Below are 18,435 nucleotides of genomic sequence, written 5' to 3'. Positions count from 1 at the left end.
ATCCAAATTTATATTTCTTCTCATCAAAATTGCTATATATGCCCACTAGTCCAATGAAAACACTTTAAAAATTACATTTAAGAGAACCTGTGGTTGTAGACTGTAGGAGTTCAGGGCAGTATAAAGTCAAAGGAATTTTCATATCCATAAAAGATGGTTTGCTAAAGCCCTGCTAGTATTGCCACAAGAAAGAAAGCAACATGTTATACCACATCCATTTTATATTTAGATATTAAAATCACTTCTTGTTCATCCCTTTAAATCTCTCACCCACTACATATTAAGAGTTGTCACATTCTGTGTCGTTATCTTTCCTTTTTTGCTTTCACTATCATGACCCCGTTCAGGCTTCCACTACCTCTCACCTGACTCGATACTATGTCCTGAATTGTTCTCTAATACAGAAAACACTCTGAGTAGTGTGTGCACGATAGGGTGCTTAGTGTTGTTTACCATGCGAGCCCTACTTCTCTGGGTGACTTAAAATCTTTGTCAAACTCCTCCAACAAATCTGCTATAAGACATCATCTCTTCAGATTAATTATTTGCACAACAATGTTAGGATGTACAACAGTGGTATGTGTTTGTTGTCTATGTATTTTTTAAACTTAACTGAGGAAAACCAGATCTGCTGTTGAAGGAGCTCCTGGCTGGCAATTTCAGGCATGAGAAATTGCTGCAGCAAAAGTTAAGAGATGTGACTAACATTTCAAGTCATATCAAGAAGAAGGTAGTCATCACTCAATCAAATAATTCATTCCTTGGAAAATAACCTGAATAATTGATCTTGATATTGCTAGGATTACTACATTCAAGACTCTACAATTTTTGTTTATGCAATTTACAAAGCTCAACTTCACATTTTTTATATATGCAATTTACAAAGCTCAAATTTAAGAATTGCTACCCTCCATTTTCTGACACTGTTGGTGAGGTTATATTCACTGTTCTTTCTATTGATCTATAACAAATCACATGAACTTTGTGCTTTAAACAAATAAAAATTCCCTCTCTGTGGGTTAGCTGGACTGAGATGAGTGGTTCTTCTGCTCCATATGGTGTTGACTGAGGCTGCTCATGCAGTTGCTTACATTTAGAAGCTCATCTGGGCTGGGTAATCTGCCTCACTAATATGTCCAGGACTTTGGTGCTGATTATCAGGTGGAGTGCTTCATTATTTTCCCATTTGGTCTCTCTCTCTAAATAGTTTCTCATTATTCATTAAGAAGTTCAGACTTCTTTTTTGGAAAAGATCAACCAAAATTGATTCGACGGCTAGCAAGGACTAATAAAGAAGAAAAGAGAGAAGAATCAAATTAGATGCAATAAAAAATGATAAAATGGATATCACCACCGACCCACAGAAATACAAACTACCATCAAGAGGATACTATAAACACCTCTACGCAAATGAACTCAGAAAATTTGAAGAACTGGATAATTTCCTGGACACTTACACTCTCCCAAGACATAAACCAGGAGAAGCGGAATCCCTGAAGTAGACACAATAGCAGCTCTGAAATTGAGGCATAATTAATAGTACCAACCAAAAAAAGTTCCAGGACCAGATGGATTCACAGCTGAATTCTACCAGAGATACAAGGAGTAGCTGGTACCATTCCTTCTGAAACTATTCCTATCATAGAAAAAGAGGAATCCTCCCTAACTCATTTATGAGGCCCAACATCATCCTGATACCAAAGCCTCGCAGAGGACACAATCAAAAAAATGAGAATTTTAGACGAAATATCCCCTGATGAACCATCAATGCAAAAATCCTCAATAAAATACTGGCAAACCGGATCCAGCAGCAACATCAAAAAGCTTATCCGCACCATGTCAAGTGGGCTTCATCCCCTGGGATTGCAAGGCTGGTTCAACCATATGCAAATCAATAAACATAATCCAGATTATAAAAGAACCAAAGGACAAAAACACATTGATTATCTCAATACATGCAGGAAAAGGCCCTTTGACAAAATTCAACAGCCCTTCATAGCTAAAAACGCTCAATAAATTCAGTATTGATGGGAATGTATCTCCAAAATAATAAGAGCTTATTTTGACAAACCCACAGCCAATATCATACTGAATGGCAAAAACTGGAAAATTCCCTTTGAAAAAAAATGGCACAAGACAGGGATGCCCTCTCTACCCACTCCTATTCAACATATGTTGGAAGTTCTGGCTAGGCAATCAGGCAAGAGAAAGAATCAAGGGTATTCAGTTAGGAAAAGAAGAAGTCAAATATGTCCCTGTTTGCAGATGACATGATTGTATATTTTAGAAAACCCCATTGTCCTCAGCCCAGAAATCTCCTTAAGCTGATTACGCAACTTCAGCGAAAGTCTCAGGATAACAAAATTAATTGGCAAAATATCACAACAGGCATTCTTATACACAGTAACTAGACAAACAGAGAGCCAAATCAGGAATGAACTTTCCCATTCCACAATTGCTTCTAAGAGGAATAAAATATCTAGGAATCCAATTACAAAGGAGTGTCAAGGACCTCTTCAAGGAGAACTACAAACCACGCTTCAGTGAAATCAAAGAGGACACAATACAAATGGGAAGAACATACCATGCTCATGGATAGGAAGAATCAATACCGTGAAAATGGGCCATACTGCCAAGGTAATTTATACGATTTCAATGCCTCCCCATCAAGCTTACCAGTGAGTTTCTTCACATAGAAATTGGGAATAAAACTGCTTTAAAGTTCATATGGAACAGAAAAGAGCCCGCATTGCCAAGACAATCCTAAGTCAAAAGAAAAAGCCTGGAGCATCACGCTACCTGACTTCAAACTATACTACAAGGCTACAGTAACCAAAACATCATGCGTCCAAAACAGCATCGGGTACTGGTACCAAAAGAGAGATATAGACCAATGGAACAGAACAGAGTCCTCAGAAATAATACCACACATCTACAGCATCTGATCTTGATTAAACCTGGACAAAAACTAAGGAAATGGGGAAAGGATTCCCTATTTAATAAAATGGTGCTGGGAAAATTGGCTAGCCATAAGTAGAAAGCTGAAACGGGATCCTTTTTCCTTACTCCCCCCTTATACGAAATTAATTCAAGATGGATTGTGACTAAATGTTGTAGACCTAATACCATAAAAACTCCTAGAAGAAATCCTAGGTAATACCATTCAGGCCCATAGCATGGGCAAGGGACTTCATGTCTAAAACACCAAAAGCAATGGCAACAAAAGCCAAATTGACAAATGGGATCATAATTAAACAAAGAGCTCCTGCACAGCAAAAGAAACTACCACCCCCCCCCTTCAGAGTGAACAGGCAACCTACAGAATGGGATGAGGAACATTTGTTGCAATCTACTCATTCTGACAAAGGACTAATATCCAGAACCTACAAAGGAACTCAAACAAATTTACAAGAAAAAACAACAACCCCATCCAAAAAGTGGGCAAAGGATATGAAAGACAATTTCTCAAAAGAAGAACATTCATACAGCCAACAGACACATGAAAAAATGCTCATCATCACTGGCCATCAGAGAATGCAAATCAAAACACAATGAGATACCATCTCACACCAGTTACAATGTGCCAATCATTAAAAAGCAGGAAACAACAGTGCTGGAGAGGATGTGGAAAATGAAAAACACTTTTACCACTGTTGGTGGATTGTAAACTAGTTCAACCATTATGGAAAACAGTATGGCGATCCTCAAGGATCTAGAACTAGAAGTACCATATGACCAGCTCATCCCATTACTGGTATAATACCCAAAGGATTATAAAATCATGCTGCTATCAAGACACATGCAACGTATGTTATATTGCGGCACTATCACAATGAGCCAAAGACTTGGAATCAACCCAAATGTCCATCAGTGACAGACATGGATTAAGAAAAATGTGGCACAGTATACACCATGGGAATACTATGCAGCATAAAAAAGGATGAGTTTGCGTCCTTTGTAGGGATATGGATGCAGCTGGAAACCTCTATTTCTCCAGGCAAACTATCACAAAGAACAGAAAACCAAACACTGCATGTTCTCACTCATAGGTGGGAACTGAACAATGAGATCACTTGAACTCGGGAAAGGGAACATCACACACCGGGTCCTATCACCGGGAGTGGGGAGGGGGGAGGGATTGCATTGGGAGTTATACCTGATATAAATGATGAGTTGATGGGTGCTGACGAGTTGATGGGTGCTGACGAGTTGATGGGTGCAGCACACCAACATGGCACAAGTATACATATGTAACAAACCTGAATGTTATGCACATGTACCCTAGAACTTAAAGTATAATAAAAAAATTAAAAAAAAAAAAAGCGGTTCAAACTTCTTACAAGATAGAAGCCATTCAAGTTAGAAAAAGGAAAAGCCATCTGGCCTCTTAAGGTCTAGGTCCAGAAGTAGCACAGAGTCACTTTTGCTGCATTGTATTGATCAAGGCCAGCCCAGATGCAAGGGGAGAGAGGAGAGTCTCCACCTCCTGAAAAAAGTGTCATGTACGAACAGGCATAAGAGACACAAAGTTGGTGGCCTTCTTTGTAGATCGTCTACTACATCTACTATTAGACCTTAAGCTTATAAAACTCCAGTTAATTCCTCTTCCACTAGGCTTGAATATTTTAGTGATGTAACGAAGAGTATGAGACCAAATTCTACTTGAAAATGGATTATCTATCATGACTCAATAAAGAGAAAACTTGCTATATATCCTTTGACTTGACAAGAGATGCTCAGCCATCATGAGATTGTCACTGAAGTCCTCTCAATGCCAACCCATTTGTTAAGAGCATGAAATCTTTCTTTGCTGTGGTGGGCAATAAGTAAAGCATTGTTTTATAAGCCTTTTGAATTAAGTAGAATTTTTTTACAGTAAGACATAGCACAAACAAATATAAATATTCTCTTATCTTTAAAGGATAGCCAACTGGAAAATTCTATGAGTCTGTTATTCTAAAACATTGTATAAATATTACTCAGGATTGCTTTCCAGATTCAAGCTCAGATATTTTAGATAATGCCTTTTTTTCCCTGCCTACTTTTAGTTTGACTTCAAACAATTGGAAATCTTTTAAAGACAGAGAGTTATCTTATGCAATAAAGAATGGACATTGTGTCAATATCTCCTGTAAGGAAGAAAAACAGATTAGATTTGTTGTCTATGTAATTTTCTCATGACTGGGTTTTAGCAACTTTTTTCATTCTTTTTTTTCTTTCCGAATATTACAAGACTTAGCCAAGTCTGTAACAATGAAGGAAAATGTTTGAGTGTGAGAACTTCTTTCAGCGCTTGGGATTTTAAAACTGTCTGAGAAGTTAGGATAGATTTTGAAAGATACAAAGAGTAAATACTTTCACAATTAACTCAGTGGGATTTGGGTGATTACAAAAGATAATTTTGTGTGGGGAGGAAGTAGATTCCTCCTGAATCTCTTCCCTGCACCATATAAAAAGCATGAAATAATTCAGCTCCTGCAGACAAGGTGGTTACAAATTATCGAAAATCTACTCAGAACCAACTGCTCTACTGAGTGCCTTATGTACATGACCTCCTGGTAATTCATGGGCTATTCCTCCATTTTACAGATAAAGAAATTAAGGCTCAGTGAGGTCAATTGACATGCCTGAGTACCTTTTAGCAAGAGTCAAAGCTCAGATTTGGCTTATGTGTTCCTAGCTCTAAATCCAGAGCTGCTTACATTGTGCTATACTGACCTCCATGAATTAAAATCATGGTAATAAGGTTTCCTGCAAGTATCTCTTATTTCCAGTCTCACTTCTCAGTCTTTTAGATTCTCTCAGTTCAAATTTTCATTCAGGCTCCTTTTTTTTGCTCTTCCTCTTTAAGCTTAGGTTCAAAGGAGGCTCTCAAACAGAGCCAGGTAGAGGAAAATGTAGATGGTATACCTGTAAGAACAGGCTTTTCCCAATTTTCTGATTTCCGGGATGGGTCTTGTGGTTCTTCCTCAAAACTTTTGTCTCAAGCATTGTGAAATTTGGAGCTTGAGGGTGCTGGCGATTGCAGCATTTGATGTGTAACCTACGTCTTTAATGCATTTTTCATATAAGAACCTCAGAATGACTGAGGGAGCAACCTAAACATGTAACTCAGAAGACCAAGTGCCAAGTTCTTTGAACATGGCTGGGAAATTGCTGATAAGGATTTTCAAACAGTTTTCATGCCAAATAACTAAGGCTTCAGAGATTCCTCACCAAAGAAGAAGCTGCAACAGGCATCAAGGTCCAATGGAAAGCAGCCTAAGGTTATTTCACTGGTCACTAATCATACAAGGTTGCTTCCTTCTTGTTGAGTTCTTCTGAAACAAAGTAAGTTTGCAACAACATGGCTGGACCATAAATTTAGATTTATTACAATCACACCCACAGTAATTCCTCCTAGTCAGCCTTCACCATACACACCTAATGACTTTTTCTCTTTGGGTGTTGTGAAAGCTTCAATTTTTCAGAAAGGTACAAAATAATATGGGGACTCTGACAACATTGCTGAAGTTAGGTCTTGATAATGGGCCTTCCGCCTCTGTGATAACTTCTGAACCTAGTATCTCTGAAGCGGAGAATGGGAATAAAAAGTAAAACATTGACTACCACGATGGCTTCAAGAAAAAGCCGTATCTGAAATGATATAAAATTGTTTCTGAAGGATCAAGTGAAACTACCATTCAACTACAGCATTTGTAAGCACAAATGGTTTGTATTTAATAGACATTATATATTTCACATAACTATAGTATTGGTTTCATCTAATAACTCAAAGTGTGTTTTCCCATGAAAATTTACTAGGTTTCTTTCTGCACTCCTTACAGGGATACTAGCTGACTGCTGTAAACCTAAAGGTCTTTTCCAACCAAAAGTTTATATGAAGTTAGAGAGAGTATGTTTCTGCACAAATTCAATACCAGTACTGCTGGGAAATCAGGACTGTGTCTTAAATCCGGACTCAAGGGCATACAACTGAGGGTGGATGAAACGATTGTATTTAGCATACCTGGACCAATGAAAATATTGGTTCTTGTCCTAAATCCACACAGTCATAATGTGCTTTTTTTAGTCCTGACCCTGCCCCAGAACCAGTGTTCCCTGGTTGCTAGCTCCTGTTCCCAAAGTCAAGCTTCCTGTCCTGTTGGCCCCAAATCCTGGTAATTTCATGATAATTCCTTCCAATCACTTTTGCTCCTAGGCCCCACATGTGCCAGAGTGACCCCTTCCTGGATGCTAGCATTGATATATTCAATAAGCAACACTGTCTGACTTGAGAAGGCAGAATCTTTATTGAATCCTGCAGAAAACAGGAGTGAATCACACTCACTGTTTCATATGTTGTTATGTATTAGTAAGTTGGTACAAAAGTAATCACGGTTTTTGCCGTTAAAAGTGTTATTGCACTAACCTCATATTTTCCTCTAATAATAATGATAATGGTTATGCATTGTTTTTATAATATGTGTTCTAGTTTTCATTGTATCTTGTTTTGATTTTGATCTTACAGAATGCTGTCATTATTCCCACTTCACAGATGGGGAGGTAAAAACCCAGAGCTTAATAGCATGTCCAAGATCACGTAACTAGTAAGTACAAGACCTGAACCCAGCTCCTCTGACTGGAACCCTTGTGTTTTTCTCCCTGAGAAAAGCAATGTAATGAGAAAACCATTTCTAATGAATATGTCCATAGTCACCAATTATCAATTTAACTGAAACCTCTATAAAGTGGTTGAACACTAACTAGTAACATTTTATAGTGGTCTTTATAAATAATTCTCTTAACTGATAATAAAAATAAACCTATGAAAGATTTCAGAAAGATGAAGCAAGCTGTGGGAAGACCAATTTCAATGTTGGCACAAAAGCTGAAACACTTGCTCATGCTTTTGCTCAATTGGTGTTTAAGCAAATTGTATTAAATATCCATGTTTGATTCAGTAGTGATTTTTGAAACTTTTTCTATTCTTATATAAAAGTTTAGCTCTGCACTATTATAATATATCAAAGTTGGTCACCAAATGCATACATAGTGAGTACAGCTGTAGAATTTAATAAAACCAAAGGTTTGAGCTAACAAATGAAAAATTATATATTATTGGAAACTTGTGCTCAAAGTTGAAACTTGAAGGAAATATTTTAGCACTATCACAATATTACATTGCAACCATTATTTAATTTATCTCTTCTGAAATGACTTAAGGGAAGTGCTCACAAAGCCCTATTTACTTCATCCAGGAAGGAAGGCAGTGGTCAGAGTGAATGAAGTCATGGAAAGCTGACAATGCCTCTATTGTAAGAGCACCTCAGAGTATTGTTTGACATTGACCAAGTGAGGAGTAAGTGTTGGGAAGTTTTAATTTCATCTCAATAAGAGGGTAGGGTCAGAGGAATAATATAAAACTGGCCTTTACTTAAATTCTTTTCTTTCTTTAATTAAAAGCATCAAGTTGAATGCACCTGGAAAAAAGGAATGTCTTTTAGTAGTTACCAAGATTTTGAAAGACAGTTTTACATTTTAGAAAAGTTTCATAAGTAAATAGCATATTTTTGGCCTATAAGTAGATACTATATACATTTTCAGTAATGCTATGCATCATATACATGGATGTATAATTTACATATTCACCATTCAATTTTTCCAAAAGAAACTTCAAGAAGCCCTAAGCAACCTGTGCGTTGCAATTGTCACTTTGAACTTTAGAACAAAGGAGAGACTGTAAAACCAGTTTATAAAAAGTATTATGAGATACCACAACTGGCATTTTTATGACCTTATTAAACTACATTCGAGTGGCATAAATTATATGTAATGAAAGTGAAAAGGATCTCTGACCCGATTTTAATATTGGGTGCATGCTTATTAGTTTGAGATTTTTCTGAATAGAAACCTTTTTTCAAACTTCACCAGTTGATATTATGTGGAAGTCATAAATGTCAGATTACATTAAACTATTTTGGTTCATAGAATAGAACAGCCATTAAGTTACTAGAGAGTAATGAGTAGGTCTTCTCACAAAGTAAAGCCAAAGGTGTTAATTTAGATTTGAAACATTCCACCTCATTATAAAAGCCAAATTAATTTGCCATGTGTAGAAGCAGCAAAAACCAATATTTGAAATGTGAAAGGCCTCCTTTTTGTAGAAGAGTGATAGAAAAGGGCATTACAAAGTTTCTATTCCTAAAGAGTAGGCAAACTGGTCCCTCTGAGGTTAATTATGATTAAGTCTTCAGGAGCCTCTTACTGGAAATTTCTATTCAAGAAGTTGAATTGATAGAATTAGTTAAATATTAAAATAAAAGGAAGTCTGGCCATTTAGCAATTCCAAGTTTAAAATCTATAAACTTAAACATGTGTAAAGTTGATTTATCTCCTCCAATTTTATAACTTAATGAAGAATAAATAAATAATCGTATTTTGTTTAGCGTTAATTACAATTTTTGAAAAAAGAGGAAAAAAAACCACACTAATTTGGAGTACTATAGAACAAAGTATAGAGCATCCTGACTTTCAAGTGTCTATTTATTAAAAGCCAGACCAAATGAAGAATATTCAAAAACCCAAATAAATAAACATATTTCATAAGAACCCTAGAAACAACAGCCTTTTAAACCTAGACAACAAATTGAACAAAATGGTAAAGTGATAAGAATAATAATGTTGGATTGATTTATCATTTTTAAACTGTGAAAAAAACAGAAATGCAAAAGCCAATTAATGAATTAATGAAAGAAAAATTCTAACTTATAGTAGTAACCTTGTCCAGAAATAGACAAAAATACCGATCATGGTGTCTACAGAATCAACCATCCACAGTGGTCACATGAAGGACCATGAAATAAAGTAGCTCTGTTCAGTATAGCCAGCTACTGAAGTATTACTAAAGACCCCACAAGGATAGCTAGGAACTCCTCTGCATTCTCTAGCAAGAAAGGCAGGTGGTGGGTAGTGATATAACTTCCCAGAAGACATCAAGAAGTGACATCATGCAAAATCATTTAAATTTAGGGTAAAAATGCTTTCTAGCTCAGGAAGTGTTTTTATATCCTGACAGCAACCACGCTAGATGACTATTTAGATATTTTTTCCATATTAGGACACAGGTTCAGAGAAGTTAGATCACTTGCCCAAGATCACTCAGCTAGTTTATGCCTGAGCCATTTACAGATAATCTGGCTATCGGGCCAGTGGTCATCTCATTTCTATTTAAGTGGTTCCACCAAGACTATTTTATGATTCATGATTTCTTGTGAAAATTTATAATTTATTTTACTAACAAAAGTTTTATTTAAAAAAGTTCCCTTTAATGATATTTTTTTAAAATACTTAGGCCCTAATATCTAGGTCTGGATAAATAATAACCATAACCAACATTTATGTGTTGTTTTCTTGTTTGCAAATTGTTTCAATACATATTACCTAAATTTTAACATGAGATTGCAATTTCTGCTTTTATGCATCAATGATTTATTTATTTATTTATTTATTTATTTATTTATTTATTTATTATTTTTTGAGACAAGTCTGTCTCTATCACCCAGGTTGGAGTTCATTGGTGCAATCACAGCTCACTGCAGCCTCCACCTCCCAGGCCCAAGCTGATCCTCCCACTTCAGCTTCTCCAGTAGCTGGGCCTGTAGGCACACACCTCTACGTACAGCTAATTTGATGGTATTTTTTTTAGAGGCAGTGTTTCACCATGTTGCCCAGGCTGGTCTCAAACTCCTGAGCTTAAGCTATCTGCCCACCTAGGCTTCTCAAAGTGCTGGGATTACAGCCATAAGCCACTACACCTGGCCCACACTGCAATGATTTTTCAAAAAACATACAAGTCATTCTCATTTTTCCTTTAACCTACTCACATATCCAGACTCCTCACCCTTTTCGAGATGGACTCCTTTGTCCATCTTTTGAAATGTGATTTCAGGACTGGACATGGTGGCTCATGCCTGTAATTCTAGCATTTTGAGAGGCTGAGGAGGGAGGATGCTTGGGCTCAGGAGTTCAAGACCAACCTGGGCAACATAGAGAGACCCTATCTCTACAAAAAATTTAAAAAATTAGCTGGACATGGTGGCATGCACCTGTAGTTCCAGCTGCTTAGGAGGCTGAGGTGGGAGGATTGCTTGGGCCTGGGAGGTCCTGGCTGCAGTGAGCCGTGGTTGTACCACTGTACTCCAACTTAGGCAAGAGAGTAAGACCCTGTCTCAGAAAAATGAAATAAATAAAATATGTTTTCAGATATAGGAACAATATTCCAAGGCAGTCTGAGCAGAATTGAAACAAAGTTAGAAGAAGGACAGTGGGTTGATCAGACATAGAGAAAGCAGATAGAGGAAGTTTCTTGTAATGTCTGTAAAAAATTACCACAAAGTGGCTGGTTTAAAACAACATAAACCTATTCTCTCACAGTTCTGGGGAAGTCTGAAATCAACGTGTCAGAAGAGTTGTTTTTTCTGGATGCTCCGAAGGAGAAATCATCTTGTATTTCTTCTCTAGCTTTTGGTGTTGTAGGCAATTGTTAGAGCTCCTTGTTGTATATGCATTGTTCTAATCTTGCTTCCATCTCTAGACTACCTTTTTCTCTGTGCCTGTCTGTATCCTTTTTTTTTTTTTTTTTTTTTTTTGTCTCTTATAAGGACACTCTCGTTGGACTTAGGGCCTACCTTAGTCTAGTATTATCTCATCTTGATCCCTAACTAATTGCATTGGCAATGACCCTTTTTCCAAGTACAATCATGTTCTGAGGTTCCAGGTGGACATTAATTTGAGGCAGACACTATTAAATCTACTAAAAGGAGGAAGAGACTTTGAGAACCCCATGTGTACTTGATGCCTATGATGATATCCAGGCAGTGGGCAACTTAAAAGAGAAAACTGATTATCTCATTTGAAATGGACAAATGTTTTCTGTTATGAAGACAAAAAAAAAAAAAGAGAATAATTGGAGATATGTGTTCATATAGCAGAGTGATTTTTATTAGTAGAGCTGATACAATCCCAAACAAAGAAGGACTTAATTCACAACATGGCAAGTTTCAGTGAGGCTCCCAACATTCCACTGGAAAGTCACTAGATAATCACAGAGCATGGAGGTGGGCCAAAATGAAACAGAGGAAGTGTAATAACTGAACATATGGAAGCAATGTAGTGATTCTATTAAGAACTGACAGATAAAGGCCATGGGGATTGCAAATCCATCACCTAGTTTTCAGTGATATATAAAGAACAGAGACCTAAAACACTGTTCATTTATATGTGATGTTTTCGCCCTCATCTAAATTTTCTGAAGACCTTGGCTAATGGTACAGAATGTCAGTGAGAATTGAATGTGTGATCTCAGAAAATTCAGTGAATTTAGGGACTGAAGAAGGGGAAAACTGATGCTCAAGATACTAATTGATTAAAAGTAGGGTATCAAGCAGTTAAAAATGTTCTGAACAGATCTTGCCAGGAGGATCCATTATAAATTGGGGTCCAGACAATACACAAAGGTGTATTGTAATTCTCAACTATAAAGAATAAGAAAAACAGAAAGTAAATATTCTTACAGAGAATAGCAGAGCATTAAGATTCATTTTGCATTTTAATCCATTTTATGTTTTGCCAATGTCATTAATATTTAGATGTCTGTCATACTAATATATATGTATTAATTTTTTTCATGCGTCGGCATACACAGTTAACTAAAGAGCTTTTCCTTAAAAAAGCTGTAATGTCTGTAAAAAATATTTTTAAATAAGGTTTATTTTGTTAAAAAAAATTTAACTTGCCAATGGAAGAAAAAAATGAACTCAATAGATATGTATCTTATGTGAGGTAGCTGGTGGAGGGAGAGAACTGTTACTAGTTATAACAGAAGTGCTAAGAATCATGGTCTAATGGGGGACTGAGTTTTATTGGACTCTGTGCTTCCTCATCATGGAGCTAGCTAAGCTCAAGGTTGACCTGAGCTTTTCTAGAGAGGTGGCGTTGCAATAAAATGCAAACCATTCAAGCATGGGATGACAGTGAGAGGTGGAGCACCGGCATCAAAATAATCCATTTCCTCTTTAGCTTTACTTCAAATTGATGTTACACAACTAGAGTTCAGTGAAAACAACATGACAGATTAGAAAGAGCTCACAAGAAACAACATGTTCTTAATTTTATTTATAAATGTGACCCGTGACATGTTTGTGTTCTCTCCAGCTAGAAAAGATTTAAGAACTCCTTCCTTATCCCCAAATGAAAAGTTACTAGAATACCCCATCCTTCAACAGCTGCTCCTTCAATGACCACTTCTTGTGCCCATGTTGTGACTTGTTCATCAGCAGCATAAGCATCACACAAATCTAAGGGATGCTTCAAGATTATTCAGGGCAAAAGCTTTTATCTCCCTGAAAAGGAATACAGGTTTGCAATCTTGATATTTCCAGAAATGAATTCACTCTTTTCTTACATCCACTAAACACAACCAAAGCGTTGTGGTATTTTTCTTAAAAGTATAAAAGTATATTATTTATGTGTAATAATTTTTATTAAATTGCCACCCCTAAGTCTGGCCCAAAAGCCAGAAAAGTAGTCTTCTGATCCTTAGAATCTGCCATAGCATTAAAACATATTAAAGATGCAATTGATGCTTCAGAACGTGTGCAAGAATAACAGAGTGAAAAACTGTGAACTCAAAGCAAATTTAGTGACTGGCTCAAGATAGGGAATAAAGAGCAAAGCAGATTTGCATGTTCTGTTAACCCAGAGTTACCTGCAGATGGAAAGGTTGTTTCCTACTACTTTCTATGCTCTTGAGATGATCACTCATTGATCTAAAAGTATCCAGACTTCCCAGAATATTCAGCATCTCCAGCGTATAAAAGCAAAATGACTACATTTGGTTATGTATTCACTCACTCCATAATAAAAAGTGGACCTCTCATATCTGTTAGAGACTATGTTAGTTTCTTTGATTGCAGCAAAGAGTAAATGAGAAATAACACCTAGCCTTACAGAGCTTATTCTTTTATCTAATCATTCAATACATGTTCACCAAGTACACACCAAGAACCATTATGGGTTCTTGGGATCTGAAAGTGAGCAAAACAAAGATCCCTGCCATCTTGGAGTTTACATTTCTTTGGAGGACAATAAACAATGAGCATATCATAAGTATGTCAATTGTACAGTGTATTCAAATGGGGTAAGTGCTATGAAGAAAGAAAAGCAGATCAGAGTAAGGGGGATCTGGTAGAGTTAGTGCCCAGTAAGGGAGTAGAGCAGTGTGAGTTGCAATTTCAAGTCAGAGTAGACTTCATGGTATAGGGAGATTTAAGCAAACACTTGGAAAAAGTGAGAAAGTTTATCTTGTAGCTATTGGGAACATGAGGATTCCAGGCAAAGAAAATAACCAGCACAAAGAACTAAAGGCAAAAGCATGCTTGGTGTTTAGGATGAAGGGCAGAGTTCTGCTAACTAACTTGCATATAAAGAGGAAGAGAAATGTGTACCTGGATGCATTGGCCATTTCTCCTGAACTATTTTAGATATGTGTAAAATTCACTTATTTTTAGAATAAAGTTCACTTATTTCATATTTTATTGGAGAATATGGAATTAATACAGATGCTACTACCATCTAAAACCTCTATTTCTTGAGTTTTAACATATCCGTTTATCAATGCAGTTAGAAAAAAACAAAAATGTTTGGCTATTAATAGTAACATATTGTACTTTCTAGTATTCTTTTTAGTAATTTTCATTATTAGCCATACAGGTAAACATCTAATACCCTTTCTTTACATGGCAATGTTCAAGGCATTTGGATTCAGCTATAAAAGCAATTCTTCACCCTTAATGTTAACCTAGACAGGAATTGACATCAAAACAGTGTATTCACCAAGGCTTTATTAATTAACAGATGTGATGTAGTGAGGCATTTTTGTCACCCACCAGACAATGAATACTTTACACACATGGTGATTTAACATAAAGTTGATTCATGTTAGAACCCAGTTCCTCTTTCAGTCACATGTAAATTTATAGCAGTATGTCTGATTCTTCAGTGAAAAGAATATTTTAAGGAAAGAAAATGGATTTGCTAACACATCCATATTTTCCATGTTGGACATGTTTCACTGCTGTTTATAAAATACTCAGTCCTAAGGATGACAATTAAACCTTGAAATTATGGCAAAACAAGCAAACAGACTATCAAGGAAAAATAAAGATTTACACTTAAATTTCCCCACTTTTACCATCAGGAAAACCTAGACCTTGGGCCTCTTTTGTACTAAGAAATTTCACAAGAATATGATTTCAGTATCCTGGAAACAAATTAGTCATTAGGATTCTACCGTTTTCCTTTAGAATTAAAGCAGTGAGAACTGAGAACTTTGCTTTAATATTGCATTGTGGCTCAGCAGAGTCTAAACCTTAAGGGAAAAATGAATTCCAAGTGTCTGTCATCCACGTTTTCACTACAGAATGGAAGGTAGAAGAGACATGTCTTTCAAGCCAGAGCTGATGGCTCCCTGCGCGCACCTGTGTGGAAGGCAGCTCTCTCAGGGTGGTGGCACACTCCCAACATCTGCTCCTTTCATTGAATTTAGCTGTAAATTGAAATTCCATTGCAATGTTTTTAGAACCAGTTGAAGTAAGGAGACTGTCAGAAATCCTCTTTAAACTCACCCTTATCCAAACAGGAAACTGACCCTTGGCCCCTGGACGTAACAGTACACCAGTGGAAATTTCATTATCCCCGTTTCAGCTGAACTAAGTGAAAATTAATTGTGTAATTATCTGGATGAGCGCATGTGTAAAATTTTACAATGTGCCAGTTAGATTAAGTAACGTGTTAGTGGCATGGTTTAGTGCAGAGTCAAAGCTGTCCTATAAAAATGGAATAAAAATATCTAACAAGGTTGGAAGAAAAAAAAAACATATGTCAGAACAAATACTTAACATGAGAAGGTAAGGTTAGGCTTAATTCTATAACCTGATGAAAATCTTACCCTCCTAAACCATAGGTAAATCTGGCAGAGTTGGAAAGGGTGTGCGTGTGTGTGTATGCGTGCATATGTGTGAGCTCACTGGGACATTTGTGTAAAGGACTTCTCCATTTACTGTAATTTTAAAATGAAATCATTATTAAAAGATTTAACTTGCTAACTATTGTATTTTGTATTTTTTGTACGTAATTTTACTTTACTAACTACATTAGAAAGTGTAGGCTATATTCAGTAGATGGGATTATTTGTCTCAGGTATGCTTTGTTCACCTGTTCAGTGAAAGGCTCTGACTTTTATTCTGGATTTAATTCTTCAAATGATAAAATAAATGCTGCATCCTGACTTAAGATTATTTCATTAAAATATTTAGATGAGTATGAACTGATTTTAACAACAAAATGCATGGGGATTTTCCTTCTGAAGTCTTACTTACATTGAAAAGATGCTAAAGTACATTTTTCCCCTGAGATTTTGGCCTCACCCTGCCCCCACAAATATTGCATTATGGAGACTATTTCCATTTGAAAGTCTCTGGAATGTTTAGGTAGCAGAATTTCTGGATGGAAAGTATGATTTGGGGTGATGCTTTTTGAAAGCAAGGATCGTCCTTAAATAACGTATGAGTAGTGTGTAATCTTAGCCATTCTGAATGTCAGATTTCACAATGTCAGTGCTATCTTGGCAAATCCAGACACTAATTTATGTATCTTGCCAATAAAACGAATCTCCTGTTTTTCTCATTTCTTATACTATACGTTGTCTCTTTAAAGGTATGTTTATGCTAAAAGTCTGTTGAGATTTTCTTCCACCATCCTCCTCAAAATGAAACCTCCACTAGACAAAAATAGTAACATTCTCAAAGAAAATGTATTCAAAAAAAGTTTTAACTTTTTTTTAACTTGGATTACTATAATGCTATTAGACGTTTGTATTGGGTTACTAGTGCTTTAAGAGATTGTTAGTACTTTAGGAAGCTATAAAGAATATGTCTATATTTAGTGGAAAATATTGTAGTGTATATAAGCATGATAAAAAGAAAGAAAGCACCAATGTGATTTATAGAACAGCAGGGCAGTCAAAGGACATTAAAAATAATCGAGACCATTCAAAGGAAAAGGCAAAACTTCAGGTCAAAGAACATTAGCCTCAACATGAAAATGAGACTGTGGTATTAAACATACATTTTACCATAGATTAATTATCATGAAGGTGTTGGAACAGTCCTTTTCTTTTTAAATAAGACACAATGCCCTCTTTACCAGTTGGAAAGTGTCAGGAGTTGGGGGAGGGGCATTTGTTTGTCAAACCTTAGAGAACAAAACGGATACCAGGAGGTGGCTGTGCAGACTCCATGTGCAGCCCTCCAGATTCCAGAGCAGTGCTTGCATTTCAGAATGTATCACATCAGGCATGACTTGCACCTTCTTGGAAGAAACTGTGTTGGTTTCTAAAGCCAGGCCTGGGAGTTTCTCTGTGCCTTTCAGGAAATGGTAAAAATCAGGAGAATCTAGTCAGACATTTTTTTTTTTAATAAAGCATTTTACGGTTGTTACTGTCCCAACTTTATATGAATAAAATTTTAAAAATTTAATCCAGATTTAAATTTATAACTATAGTTTATATGAACACTTTTAATAATTATTGTTTTACATATTTCTCCTTTTGAATAATGTAAATTTGGAATTTGATTTCTAACACCGAACCACTTAACATTTTAAAATCATATTTTTATTTTAATTGACTCCAATCAAGACTATTGTTTCACTGTAGAATATTAGGACTGAAAGAGGCCTTAAAATCCTCCATGTTCATTCTACATGTAAGAAAACCAAACTCTACAAAGAATAATTTCTCTTCTAGGTCAGCGCTATCTTAACTAATCTGGGTTTTCTAGTCATCTGGCACTTCCCCAGGCCTCAATAGGATGATAAATAAATGTGTGATTATGTAGGAAGTCAGATGCTAGGTGTAATATACAGGAGGAAGAGGCATAGGGTTTAAAGTCAGGATGACCTGGATTTGAATCCTAGATCTGTGCCTTGTTCTGTGTGTGACTTTGGGTATGTAACTTAATCTCTCCAAATTTCAGAATCTCAGACTCTGTGTTGTGTCTACCTCACAAGTTAGTTGTGAACATCAAGTTACACAATCTGTATGGAGCTGCCTAGCACATAATGAAGAACTAATAAAATTCAAATATTTGAGGAGCAAACTTTCAAAGTCAAGAAAGCAGTTTATCAAATTTATGGTAAAACGTATACAGAAAAGCTTTGAGAGTAATCAGGAGGAAATCAAGTTAGCATAAATTTCCTTTTTAATAAGATTTATTATGCATATCCCATATGGAATATGTTTATTCAGTATGCAGGTGAATCTTTCATTTGAGCATTTGGAGAATAGTTGAAGAGAAAAGAAATACTGAATAACCTATGAGAAAATGGGTGTGAATT

The sequence above is a fragment of the Rhinopithecus bieti genome, unplaced genomic scaffold, assembly GCF_001698545.2.
Source record: "Rhinopithecus bieti isolate Rb0 unplaced genomic scaffold, ASM169854v2 scaffold_10716, whole genome shotgun sequence".
Classification (NCBI taxonomy): domain Eukaryota; kingdom Metazoa; phylum Chordata; class Mammalia; order Primates; family Cercopithecidae; genus Rhinopithecus; species Rhinopithecus bieti.
Note: the sequence above shows the minus strand (reverse complement) of the source record.